We start from the raw sequence: 13,604 nt of genomic DNA, 5'->3' as shown, positions 1-13,604 counted from the left end.
GAGGGGGGGTGGAAATGGAAACTTTTATAATTTAATAAAATTTACTAAAAAAAAAAAAAAAAAGAATCACATGTAGCAACTGCTAGTTGTCGAAACCATTTGTTACATAGAGATATCATCAAAATCATGTAAGCTTCAGCAATGAACACATCTTACTAACCCACAACAAATTCACTGAATTGAAAGAGATATTTATAGCCTAAGTGCTGACCCCAGTGTGTGTCAGGCCATGTGAAGATGGCTGAACAGTATTTGGGATTTCAGTGTCCAACAAACTATGGAATTTACAAAGACTTTATGAAAGGCTGTGGAGGCCAGCTGTTTAAGGAAGGAAACTATTCTGCAGCTCTAGAGAAAAAGCAAGTGTGTGAACAGTGGTCAAGGGCTGGCCTGGAACTCACTATACTTCAAAATTGTATGAGTCCTTCTGCCTCTGAACTTGAATGCTGGATTCACAGGTATATGACTTTATGGTTGTCTCTTTCTCTGTTTAAATAGTGAAGCATCATTGGCTAAAGTGGCTTAGTGGTTAAGAGCACTTTTCCCTGCAGACAACCTGAGATGAGTTCCTAGCACCTATATGGTATGCCTTACATCTCCCTGTAACTCCACTTACAGGGGCCCATTATCATCTTCTGACCTTTGTACACGCACCTGTAAATACATTTAAAACATGGGTTATCTTTTAAATTTTCAATTGTATAGGACATTTATATATCTTACACATAAATTTCTTACCAGATACATGATTTTCAAATAGTTTCTTACACTTGGTGGCTTAGCTTTGCCCTTTTTCGACAACATCTTTTCAGATACCGTAGTGCATAATGCTGATAGTGTCTAGTATTTCCTTTAGTTTCTATCTAATATTGCTTCCTTCTAAAAGTAGTAATATTTTAAATCCTACATGTATGTGCTATATTTTGAGTTAATTTTGCATGTAAGAATCTGAAAGATGTCCAACTTTGCTCTCTTTTTTTAAAAATCAGGACACTGGGTGTATCTATTTTTTATTAGCATATTGCAAGATAATGTGTTTCACTGTGGTTTCACTGAGTTTTGCATGAAGTTATGCCTTCCCCATCCACTGTGAGTCAAGACAGACAGACATGGTAACAGAAAGAGACACAGCAAAGAAATGACTCTGAAATCTCCCAGTGTCTAAGAGTCAAGAATTTCAGCACAACTAACAAAAACATGCTGTGAATACTACCTCCAAACAGACAATAGTCTTTTTTCCCAATAGATATGCTTCAAATAAGCGTGTCAGAATGGTAGGAACCACATTAGAAAGAAAGCATAAGTCACCATGTTATTTAACCTTCTCTTTCATCCACAAACAGTTTCTGAGAACACCACAATCAAGATTAGACATGTTTATAGCTACAACATAGGCAGAGAACTTCCTGGTGACTTCTCACTGTGTACACCTGATACAATGCACCCCAGAAATCAAACACCTTATGACCTACTTATTACAGAAATTTCTTGAGATAAAACCATTCAAAAATTTTAAATCCTTTGAGCAGTGTAAGCTCCAAAATCTTGTAAGCTAGAGAGATGGCTCAGAGGTTAAGAGTACTGGTTACTCTTGCAGAAAATCTAGGTTTAGTTCCCAGCATCCACAAGGCAGATCACAACCATCTATAACTCCAGTTTCAGAGGATCTGATGACCTCTCTTGGCCTCCACTAGAACTTCATGCATACGGTGCAGAAACATACATGCAGCAAAACAGGCATACACTTAAAATATAAATACATAAATCAACTTCTTGAATAATAGTGTAAGTGTTGTAGAGACACTTGATGTACCTCTTTTGTCAGGTCATGCTTCGCTGTAGGAAGTGTATCACCACTATACCCCAATACCCGTGCTTAAATTCAATTCATATTTTTAAAAAAATAATTCCAACTTTGTTTGTTATTGACTCATCCTGATGTGTTTTGTCTGCAGTGGAAATCAAGATCATCAGCTTCACCAGTGTTGAAGTTCACTCAGGCTGATACAACTGGTTGTGCAGAGCAATTTCTCCTGCTGCCACTGAAATCTGATAAACCTACCTTATACTCCATCACCAAACCCTGTTGACGAATTAGGTCGGTATGATAAATAACCTCAAGTGTTGGCGAATTAGGTCGGTACGATAAATAACCAGACCAGCTCAAGAATAACAGTTATATTTTAATAGTTGAAAAGGGGAAACTCATGCTACAAGAGTGGGAGGTCCGAATTCCAGTCGGTCTGGTGGGCACTTGGATCTCTCGGTTTTTCTTCCTGGGTTCCAGGTCGCCACACCCCATTTAGCTGTGATTGGTTAACAGAGTTTCCCCATCATAATACCTTGTGCTTTCTGATAGACCCCTTACTGTACTCATGTTTGTAGTCTTTCATTTCTCTCTTGGTTCTACAGATGAACATTTGAGACTTATCTTTCTGAATGTAGCCCTAGTTTCATCCATCTTCCTGCGGTAGTTATTAAATCGAAGTAGATTATATATGTTTTGCAAAGACTCAGTTAATACTAGGTTTCTGATTTTCTCATCTTTGTTATTTTAGCTGTTGAAGAAATTTCCAGTAGTCAAATGAATCTGCTTCTTCTGTTGTATGCTTCAGGCCAGAAGAGGAGCATATATTTATTTGAGAAACAAAAGTGCCTATAGCACTAGGTACTTGCATCAGGCAAAGTCCTCTGGAGAAACGAAAGCAAAAGAATATATATTATAAAGAAAATCATGATGGCTAACTTAAACTCTCAGCTTAAGTTGGAATTCCCTTTGAAGAGAGTCCCAGTAAGGAATTTATTGTGTTGGTTGACTCAGTATCAGCTGGGAAATCCAATATGAGTGGGCCTGCTGCATGTTGGAAAGGCAGAGAATTAGGTAATGCCCAATCCAGGAAACTTGGCAGCCTCAGATTGGCACCAAGGGACTGGAAAACTACCTAGAGTCAAATGAAAAAAACTAGAGATCATCTTGCTCACAATCACCTTCACCACTACCTCATCATCATCATTATCTGTAGTAAGGAGGCTGCTTGCTAATTTTCCAGCCACCCAGACTCTGGAAATAACCACACAGAAGCAGTATTAATTAAATCACTGCTTGACCTATTAGCTCTAGCTTCTTATTGGCTAGCTCTTACATATTTATTTAACCCATTTCTATTAATTTGTGTATTATCACATGACTGTGGCTTACTGGGTAAAAGTTCTGGCAGGGCTACATGGCTTCTCTCTGACTCCACCCCTTCTTTCTCCGAGCATCCAGTTTAATTTTCTCTGTCTAGTTCTGTTCTACCCTATCAGCCCAAGCCAGTTTCTTTATTAACCAATGGTATTTACAGCATACAGAGAGGAATCCCACATCAGTCATCAAGACCAACATCAACAGCTGCAGCAGTAGCAGCAGTAGATACACTTCTTCATAAAGAAGAAACTTGTAGGTGTGGCTAATTCCTTCTGCATTTGTTTTTCCATGCAGTCACCTGGATGCAATTATGTGCAAACTGAAGGCGTATTCTTTGCCCCAGTTACTGTGCCAAAAAATTCTGCTATTGAAACACTCCCACAAACACAGATATGTTTCTTGAGTCCTAGATAACTCTTAATTCAGTCAAGTTAATAACAGCCAACACCAACCATCACAATACTCTATGTGTGGATGAGTAACCTGGCTTATATGTGGATAGAGGATTTGAATAGATTTTTATACAAAAGAAATAGAATTTGCTGACAGGTATATGAGAAAGTGTTCAACATTACTAATCACACTCTGCTAATTTTCAAGGTCTGCAAAATAAAAGCCAACACAAGCAAGCAATAACTCGTAGCTTAGCAGAGGCAATAGGCTTTATCTTGAGTAGTATTGTAATGCGAGATTGGCTCATAAATGACTACACATCAGTTTCATTCCGTTAAGCAATGTAATTTTTTGGAATAAATTTGGGTAATAGATCATGTGAGCTGTGAAAGAATATTTTCAATAAGATTATCTCATGTGAACTATAACCAAGATGATCTAATTTTTCTGTAATTTCTGAGAATCCATTTCAGAGACTGATGTGATATGGAGCCAGCATTTCCTTTCCTACTGATCTCTCTCTGTCTCTCTCTCTCTCTCTCTGTCTCTCTCTCTGTCTCTCTCTCTATCTCTCTCTCTGTCTCTCTCTCTCTCTCTCTCTTATTCTTCCTCTTTACTTTTTTTCTAAAGTGCTATGGATTGAATCTAGGGCCTTTTACATACTAGATGAGTATACTTCCAGAAACATATATTCCCAGACTTTGTTTTACCTTTTATATTCAAGAAAGGCTTCACTAAGTTGCACATGCTAGTCTTGTGCTCACTCTGTAGTTTAGGCAGGCCTTGAACACTGATTCTCCTGGTTCAGCCTCTGAGGTGGGGGTAGGCCTGGCTTGGAGTCAACACTTATCATTCTGAGTTTTACCTCCCCCTCATTCATTCCGTTGATAAGTTACCATTTTATACCTCAGAACATTCCATATGAAGGCATAGTATTACCCCTGCTTCTGTCTTGTGCTTGATTTTGCCTGTAGTTGGCTTGCATAGTACCTAATAGATCTAGGTGCCTGAGTGCTGTCCCCCCATTTGGTTCCCACACAGAAGCATACACATGATTTTCTGGGTGTCGCTCTGTGCAGATTTCCATTCATCATCATGTGTGACCTTATAGCAGGGAACTTTATTTTAAGAAGTATGATCTAAGAGTGTAGGTGAGTATGACAGATACAGTTAAGTTATTTTAACTGGAATCTTTCTAGTATTGTTGTTCAATTGGATTATTCTCAGTGTTCCTTGTTCCTTACAAGAAAAGGAGATTTTTCTGAAGAAAAACACCAGGTGACCTTTGCATCAGGTACCATACCACTGAAACAAAATATACAAACAATTAAACTTCCTTAGAAATCCCATAATATAGAGAAGCAGAAGTCTGAGGCATTGGGAACTTCCAGAGGAGGAACTTGGTCTTAGGAGGGGATTTCTCACAGTTTTGGCAAGTTATTCAATCACACTGCAAGAGAGGCTGGATACAATGATAGGTCACTGATGGAACATGCCTCAACAAGACTGCTTAGGTTATGCAAACATCTTTCCCTATTCTTAAACAGTAAAAGAAGTGAGTTGTAAAAGGTGGCTATGACCATGTGAGTATGGCATTGTGAGTATTGTCTGTGAACAAACCTAAAGTACATTGAGTGAATAACTTTCTTTTGTTTTCTCCTTATTTTATCATGAAATATAAGATGTATTGATGTTACTTTAGTAGTGAAATACTATTAATCCTATGTCATGGTATGCAGGTTATGGGATGCAAAGAGAGTGGTCACCATCCCTCTAGGATTTTGCTTCCTTTTCTGGTGAAGATGAAGCACAGTTGTTGTTTGATTTTTAACTTTAGAGACTAAATTCCCCTTAATAAGAGTCACAAGGTACTAGACAAAGTGGACTTGTGATAGCTAATTTTATGTTCCACGTCCATGAAGCTGGTTCAAGCTTGTCCAAGGACACTTTGTGCTGGTGGACGACTTTGAGGCCAGTCATGTGATTCTTATTTTGCAGAAATAAGAATTCTTGAGGGTATCAACCATGATGTCAAAGGAGGGCATGCAAGGCAAATGTGTGTCAGAGATGGAATTTCTGTGAATCACAAATGCAAAATGGTGTTTAAATTCCAGTGATGTAATTGACTTGAAAAACTTCAATTCTCTTAAAGGGCTGTGATTTTTCTCAGGGTTAAATTCACATGTGAGACCATAGTCTGGAAAATTCATTCACTACCATTTAAGTGTGTACTGACATCCTTCAGAATATACACTTCAAGCTGAGGACAGCTCAGCTGTCTTTGTCTGATGGCCTTGTGATACTGAGTCTGCAAAGAGAGAAACATGTTAGAACCTGGAGATGAATTCTCAGCTCCTTGAACAGGCATTGACTGTAGTTCCCTCTACTCTAACAGACAATTCCCCTTTTGTTTTAGATCAATGTTTGAATGCCTTTTGAGGAAGGCATGTTTCCATATACTCATAGCCAGTTTTTCTATCATTAACATCCCACACTAACAGTATATATTAGTCCAACTAATGAGCTCATATAATGTCATTAGTAATGGAGTCCATACTTTCGTCAAGCCTCCTTCACTTTACTGTCTCCCCCGGATAGTACCCACCACCGGATCCTGTTTGGGATACAAAATGGCTTTTACTCATCTTCCTTCCAAGGCTCCCGTTAACTCTGATCCTTTGTCTTTCATTTATTTTAAGGTTCTAAATTCATTGCAGAGAAGCAGTTTTTGAGAGTGCTTTGGAATGAATTATTGGTATTTGAATAGAACGCAAAATGCAAACACAAAGAAACAAAAGCCCTCAGCTCCATTCTCTCCAGGCTGCCCTTACAGTTGACAGTTGAGACTCTCACCTGTACAGAAGTGGAGAAGGGCTCTTACTGTTTAGTAATCTATTGGCAGGGCCCAACAAAACTTCAACTGCACCTCCTCTCCTTGTCATCACATACACACCCATTTCTCTGGTGGAAGCCTCCTCTGACCCCAGAGACCAGGACAACATCCTGAACCCCAGGCAATACTGTACCCTACCCTGCATGTGCTCACTTAGCATAACCAACTATGCCTCTTCTGCTCATCACTATATCCTAGTTCACACCTCTGGCAGAAGACTTCTACTCCCTCAGAGTTCACACCAGCATCCTGAAAACCAAATGGGACACCAGTCCACCCAACCCCTATGTGCCCTGCCAAGCAGAACAATTGCCCCCTTTTCTCTTTGCTATCTGATCCCAGTCCACGCCTCTGGAGGAAATCTCCCACCCCCCAAAACCAGGTCAACTCTTTGAAAACCAGGCAGAAACCTCCTATCTCACCAGAAGCCAGAACAACTTCTGAATCCTGACCAGATCAGAGACCATGCACATACATAGCCAGAACTTCAGCACCAAACTTGGACAGCCTCCCCCTGCTGGACCAGAGGCCATCCAAGACATTAGAAGCCCAGCCCCCATCACAGGCAGAGGTCTTCTTTCTGTGGAGACCTAAAATTGTGAACCTGTTCTGTCCTGTCTGAAGGTCAGAGAGCTTGAGGTGATTTTTGCTCTTTCAAAGTTGTTGACAAAATGTGAAGCTACAAAACAAGCTATACTGACCTAGAATGTGGTTACTTGGTGTTTTAGACATTAAGATGACCCATAGAGTTAGATTCACTCCATCCTGACTAGAGGTCCTAGAATTCAAGCATACTTCTGCTCCTTCTTTTGAAATAGGAGGTTTGACCTAGGGAGTGCCTGCTTTCAGGATACTTGGTCTATTTGTATTCACTGCCCCAGACATCAAATTCTTTTCTACGGAATTAATGGCTCGATGTCTCAAGTACTGAAACAACTAACTGTTCTTGTTGTCCCTTCTATCATGTTAAAGTAGTCTTTTGCCTTCTTTCTCCCTTTTGTGCTGGGGTATAAAAGTGTTTGGAAAAGCAAACATGGAAGAACTCAGAACTCAGTATACATGAGGCACTGAGTTGCCCTCCTGTTACTATCCTGTGTTTCTGTGTTTATATCTCTGTTCCTTCTACCTAACATTTCTAATAGTCACATCCCTATCCTAGAATGTTTGAACTTGCTATGACTAGAATTGCAGCAGAAGTCACCCCCCAAAAAAGTGTCTTAAGTGGCTTTCAACAACCCTCTGCTTAATCATGGGATCCAGAAGACTGGATAGAAAGCAGAAACAAAGGAAGAAAACACCATTCTATGCGAGACAAATCCATAAATTGACACCTAGACCTATAATCTCTTCAAATCCAACTGAATAAGTGTAAATGTAAGAAAACAAGCAACAACAGTCAGGGCAGTATGTCACCACCAGAGCTCAGCCCTCCCACTACAGCAAGCCCTGAAGATTCCAACACAGACAAAGCACAAGAAAAATGATCTTAAAACCAACTTTATGAGGCTTGATTGAGGTCCTTAAAGAGGAGATAAAATTCCCTTAAAGATTCAAGGAAAAGACAACCAAAACAATTGGAGGAAATCAACAAATACATTAAAGAATTGCAAGAAACCCAAGAAAAAACAAACAAGCAGGTGAAGAAAATGATTCATGATAGAAAAACACAAACTGAGGGAATTCAGGAAATGGAAAATCTGTGTATGTGAGCAAGAGCTACAGACACCAGCATCACCAACAAAAAAAGAGATGGAAGAGATCATTTCAGGCATTGAGTTATAATAGAAGAAATAGATTTATTGGTCAAAGAAAATGTTAGAGCTGACTAATTTCTAACACAAAACATCCAGGAAATCTGGGACACCATGAGAAGACCAAACCTAAGAATAATAGGAATAGAAAGAGAAGAATTCCAGCTCAAAAACCTAGAAAATATATTTAACAATATTGTGGGAAAAAAATTACCTAACCTAAAGAAGGACATGCCAAAATGGTATAAGAAAGCATACAGAACACCCAACAGTTTGGAACAGAGAAAAAAAATTCCCCAAGTCACATAATAATCAAAGCACTAAATACACAGAACAAAGAAATAATATTAAAGGCTTCAAAGGAAAAAGACTAAGTAGCATATAAAGGCAGACCTATAAGGATCACAGCTGACTTATCAATGGAGACTCTAAAAGCCAGAATGACATGAACAGATCTTGTAGACTCTAAGAAACCACGGATGCCAGCCCAGACTAATATATACAGAAAAAATTTCATTTGCCGTAGATGAAGGAAACAAGATACTTCATGACAATGAATTTAAATTTAAACAATATCTGTTGACATACCCAGCCCTACAATAGATACTAGAAGAAAAACTAAAACCCAAGGACGTTTACACTCATGTAAACACAGGGCAATAGTTAATATCACAACAACAAAATCCAAAGAAGGGAAAAACAGACACACACTAACACCATCACCACTACTACCACAATAACAGGAACAATCATTCAATCAGTGGTTATTAATATTTCTTAATATTAATGAACTCAGTCTGTCAATAAAAAGATATAAGCTAACAGAATGGATATGAAAATAGCATCCATCTTTCTGCAACTTCCAAGAAAAATACTTTAGTGTTAAAGATTGATATTACCTCAGACTTAAGGGTTGGAAAAAGATTTTTCAGTCAAATGGACGGAAGAAGCAACAAATCTAACAAAATAGACTTCAAACCTAAATTAATCAAAAGAGACAGAGTACATTTCATGTTTTGATGTAGGAAGGTCTTCTTTCTATGTGTTGTTTTCGTTAGTTAATTAATAAAGAAACTGCTTGGCCTGATAGGTCAGAACATAGATAGGTGTAGTAGACAGAAGAGAACACTGGGAGAAAGAAGCAAAATCAGGCAGCTGCCATGGAGCCAGCCGCCAGGTCAGACATGCTGAATCTTTCCCGGTAAGACACCACCTTGTGGTGCTACACAGATTATTAGATATGGGTTAGTCAAGATATGAGAGTTCGCCAAGAAGAGGCTAGAACTAATGGGCCAGGCAGTGTTTAAATGATACAGTTTCCGTGTAATTATTTCGGGTAAAGCTAGCCGGGCAGCCGGCGGTGGGACGAAAAGCAGCCCGCCGCTCCTTTTACAATGTTCATCAAAAGTAAAAAATTGACCAAGATGATGTCTCAATTCTGAATATCTATACCACAAATGCAAAGGCATCCACAGTTGCAAAAGAAACATTACAAAATCTTAAATCAAATGTCAAGCCCCACATATTAATGGTGGGAGACTTCAGTACTCCACTCTCATCAATGGACAGGTCATCCAGACAGAAACTAAGTAGAGAAATAATAGAACTAACGAATGTTATGACTCAAATAGACCTAAAAAATATTTACCAAATGCATTTCACCAAAACACAAAAGAATATATCTTTTTTTCCCCTCATCACCTCAGGGAACCTCTCCAAAACTGATGATATACTCAGTCACAAGGAAAGTCTCAAGAGATATAAGAAGATGGAAATAAGCCCTGTATCCCATCAGACGAACATGGATGAAAGTTGGATTTCAACAACAGAAACCACAGAGAGACAACAAACTTATGGAAACTGAGTAACTCTCTACTGTAATATCACTGGATGAAAGAAGAAATAAGGATAGAAATTAACTTTCTAGAATTCAATGACAATGAACACAGAACATACCCAAATTTATGGGACACAATGAAATCACTGCTAAGAGGAAAGTTCCTTCCACTAAGTACCTGAATAAAGAAATTAGAAAATTCTCATATGAGTGACTTAACAGCACACCTGAAAGATCCTTTTTATAATAAAAAGTAGGAGATTAGACACCACAGTTTGACGAAATTGGGGCGGCAAATTCTCAAGACTGCTTCCGGCTGATTTGTGGGCATTGTCTTTGGGGAGGGAACCTGAGAAGGCTGTGTGCTGGCCACATCCTGGCATAGCTGGTCACTGCCTCTGACTGGTGTCTGTGGCATGAAAATGTCTGCTGTCTCTTATCCTATTCAAGGTATTGGTAGAACAAAGAACAAAGTTAAATTAAGGAAAAAAATTTAGGACCAGGGAATTGAGGAGCATGTATCTGACCTGTTGAAGGTGGGTCCTTCAATGCAGCTCCCTGGAATTCACAAGAACTCCTTGGGTTTGTAAAAACAGAAGTTTTAGACACATATATTGTATAATGACTGTGACATATTTTTGTGCAATGAAAAGTATTTTTTATTTGGTGAGGTAACCTGGCAAAAAGGAGAGGGAGAGAAAGAGACAGAGAGCCAGAGAAAAAGGGGGGGGGAGATGGGGAGATGCGCGCAACCCCCAGAAGAGAGCAGTAAGAATGTGTGATCCAAGATAGCAGGGAGAGGTCAGGGGTCGCCGGATTGCCCCTTAAAGGGCCAAAAGAATAACAGTGATTATTTCAGGGCTGAGTAGTCAGGAACCAAAAGCGGCCTTCCTCCAACAAATTGGTGTTCAACAGGAACCAACAAGAGGCCTTCCTCCAACAGTAAGGTACTTAGTTTTAAATTGACATAACATGCTTTGTCAATATCCATGGGAGGCCTGCCCTTTTTTGAATAGAAAAGGAGGGGATGAGAGAGCAGAGGCTTCAGTGAGACAGCTCTCACTGGAGTTTCGCTGGACAGTATTGTGTTTCAAGATTACAGTTAGGCACTGGACAGAGCATCAGAAGCACAGCATAGCTTTTATTTCCATACCTTTGCTTTCATAGTCTTTCATAGTCTTCGCTTTATCATCTTGAAAACAATAAAAGAAGGAAATAACACAGATTTTTTTTTAATGCTTTTACATGGAGCTCTCTATTCCCCATCCCCCCTCTGCTTTCCTGTGTGAGCTGAGTGACAGAAAACAACATGCCTGCCTGTTGACCTTGGCAGCTGCTGCAGGCTTTTCAAAGAACTTTATTAAACCCAAGCCAAGACCTTAAACAAATCCAGGAACTGACGCGCACTTGTAATTTTCCATTTGCTCCTGCCTGAGGGCCTTAGCTGGACTCCATGAATCCCAGGCCTTGTCTCCTTTCCCACAGTGTGCCTAAACAAAAATAACTTTTGTCGTTCTCTCCTCAGGATAGCCTGCAACACTGTAGTCTTGCTTGAAAATCCATCACCTCGGACTTTTGGGATTTTTCTTTTCATGTCACTAACCTCATGGATGCCTGAGAAATGACTTGTGGAAACTCCCTGGCTGTGGCTGCTGAAAAGAATCCAAGTATCGAATTACATGAAATGAAAAAACATGTTAAGGATCGGTTTCGTTTTCCTGGATACGGGTGTAGTTCCTAGAACCAGTGTAAATAAATGCTAAGCACTCCACCACCGAGCTGTACCTCCAGTCCTCTTTATAGCTGGCGTTTTGAGGAGGGTGCTCACTGAGTTGTTCAGATAGGCCTTGAATTCACTCTGTAGCTCAGAAAAGCCACACAGAACTGATGTTTCTGACAGTGACCTCAGAAGCAAATCCATCTACTATTCTTGATGACTCTGTGACACAAGGTTATCATAATTCACTATTCCTCTATTTAACAGAGCCATGGAATTAGAAACCTGAGGAATTTTCTGGCACAAAGAAGAGGTGGAAGATGAGTAGCAAAGATCAAGTCTATGGAAGAAACCACAAGCAGACCAGGAGAGAATTCTGCTTTAGAGTGAAACAGGGCAGTTACCTGGTAAAGGACATTGTATCAACCTTCTGGTGTTCAACTTATAATGAGAAAAGGCTCATTTTGGTAGAGGTTGCATAGGTTTCAGACTATGGCTAGTTGGCCCCATTGCTTCTGGGCCTGTGTTAAGGCAATACACCAGGATGGGAGACTGTAGGGTAGATCAGAACTACTCATCTTCCTCAAAACAAGAAGTGAAAGGAAGAGGGCCAAAGACCTCACATGGTCTGCCAAAAATGCACCCCCAGTGTCAGCGAGAAATCCTGTAAAGAAGCTAGAAACTGAAAGACTGGCTGATACCAGCAGCTGCATGTAGAGGTTGGGATGTTGCACATCTTTACCTTATAGCAGAACACATTTAGCCCTGAATTCCTGCATCATCTCTGTGTTGAGATAACACAACCTGTGAGAAATAGGTTAAAAAAACCCTTTTGGTATGCATTTCCTTAACAACCTACTAACTTCCCCAAGCAAATGTCATCAGATAGTGTCTGAGGCCTGAGGCAGGAAGACTACTGCTTCCTGCCTCTCTGATGTTCCTCTCAGAGTCTTTTGACATTTTTGTTCTGTAAAAGTCTAAAACTTCAAAAACTGTTTCCACGTTGGAAGAGGAAATTTGGGGTAACCTAAATCTATGTTCCTGGGCCATGGTCATTCACTATGGCTCCACAATAAACTACCTCTTATTTTCTGTAGGGTGAGAGCCTTGTTTTGCACTGACACCAGGGACTTAACTTCCTCCTACTAAGTCCCAGATATTAAAGTTTCTGCCACTTCCTTACCAGCAGCGTCACAGACTGCCTAGCACATTGGTCTCTTGGAGACAGTTAATATTCAACCTTAGCAGAAGTTATTTAAACCTATTTGATTCCCTCAAAAATAACAACAAAAGGTAAAAGCAGACAACACTGAAGTTAGTTTTCTGCAGAGTTTATTATTTTAACACAGTTACAGGTACTCAAAGATAAGCCTCAACTTCTTTGTTTGTTGGTCGGCATTCACTCCTTTGATCCATTTGAAATTCTTTTCAGGTCAGTGAGTCCACACACACACACACACACACACACACACACACACACACACACATGAACTTTATGTAGAGAGCTACAGTCAGGTAATTTCTCCCTAGAACGAGGAAGGGGCTCCTGTTTGGGGAAACACTGGGTTCTGATGGATAAGAACCAGAAGTCACAGGAGGGAAGTGGCTCTGACCACAGGCCGATAAGGATAGCATGCAGGGCAGTGTAGGCGCTTATGGACAGGTTTGAATAACTGCTAACAAGAAGATCTTTGCTTGGTGCTTTTTTTTTTTTTGGCTCAGCATTTGTGAGTTTAACTTTTTCTCAAACTTTATGCATAAACCCTAAGTTCTTACATCTATCTGTCCTTGTTACTCAGGATATTTCTCCTGCTTCAAATGTGCTA

General features: G+C 39.8%; 1 long non-coding RNA gene across 1 annotated transcript in view; it reads right to left on the bottom strand.

Moving 5' to 3' along the window:
* Positions 1–2,163: 2,163 nt before the first annotated feature.
* LOC125399079 (uncharacterized) overlaps positions 2,164–13,604 on the bottom strand; it is a 14,975-nt gene continuing 3,534 nt past the window's right edge. The window contains exon 2 of the long non-coding RNA XR_015001032.2: positions 2,164–5,888. This is a non-coding gene — a long non-coding RNA (uncharacterized LOC125399079). The remainder of the gene's footprint in view (positions 5,889–13,604) is intronic.

Source organism: Myodes glareolus, chromosome 3 (genome assembly GCF_982192425.1).
Source record: "Myodes glareolus chromosome 3, mMyoGla1.1, whole genome shotgun sequence".
Taxonomy (NCBI): Eukaryota; Metazoa; Chordata; class Mammalia; order Rodentia; family Cricetidae; genus Myodes; species Myodes glareolus.
Note: the sequence above shows the minus strand (reverse complement) of the source record. Positions and strands in the feature narration are given on the sequence as shown.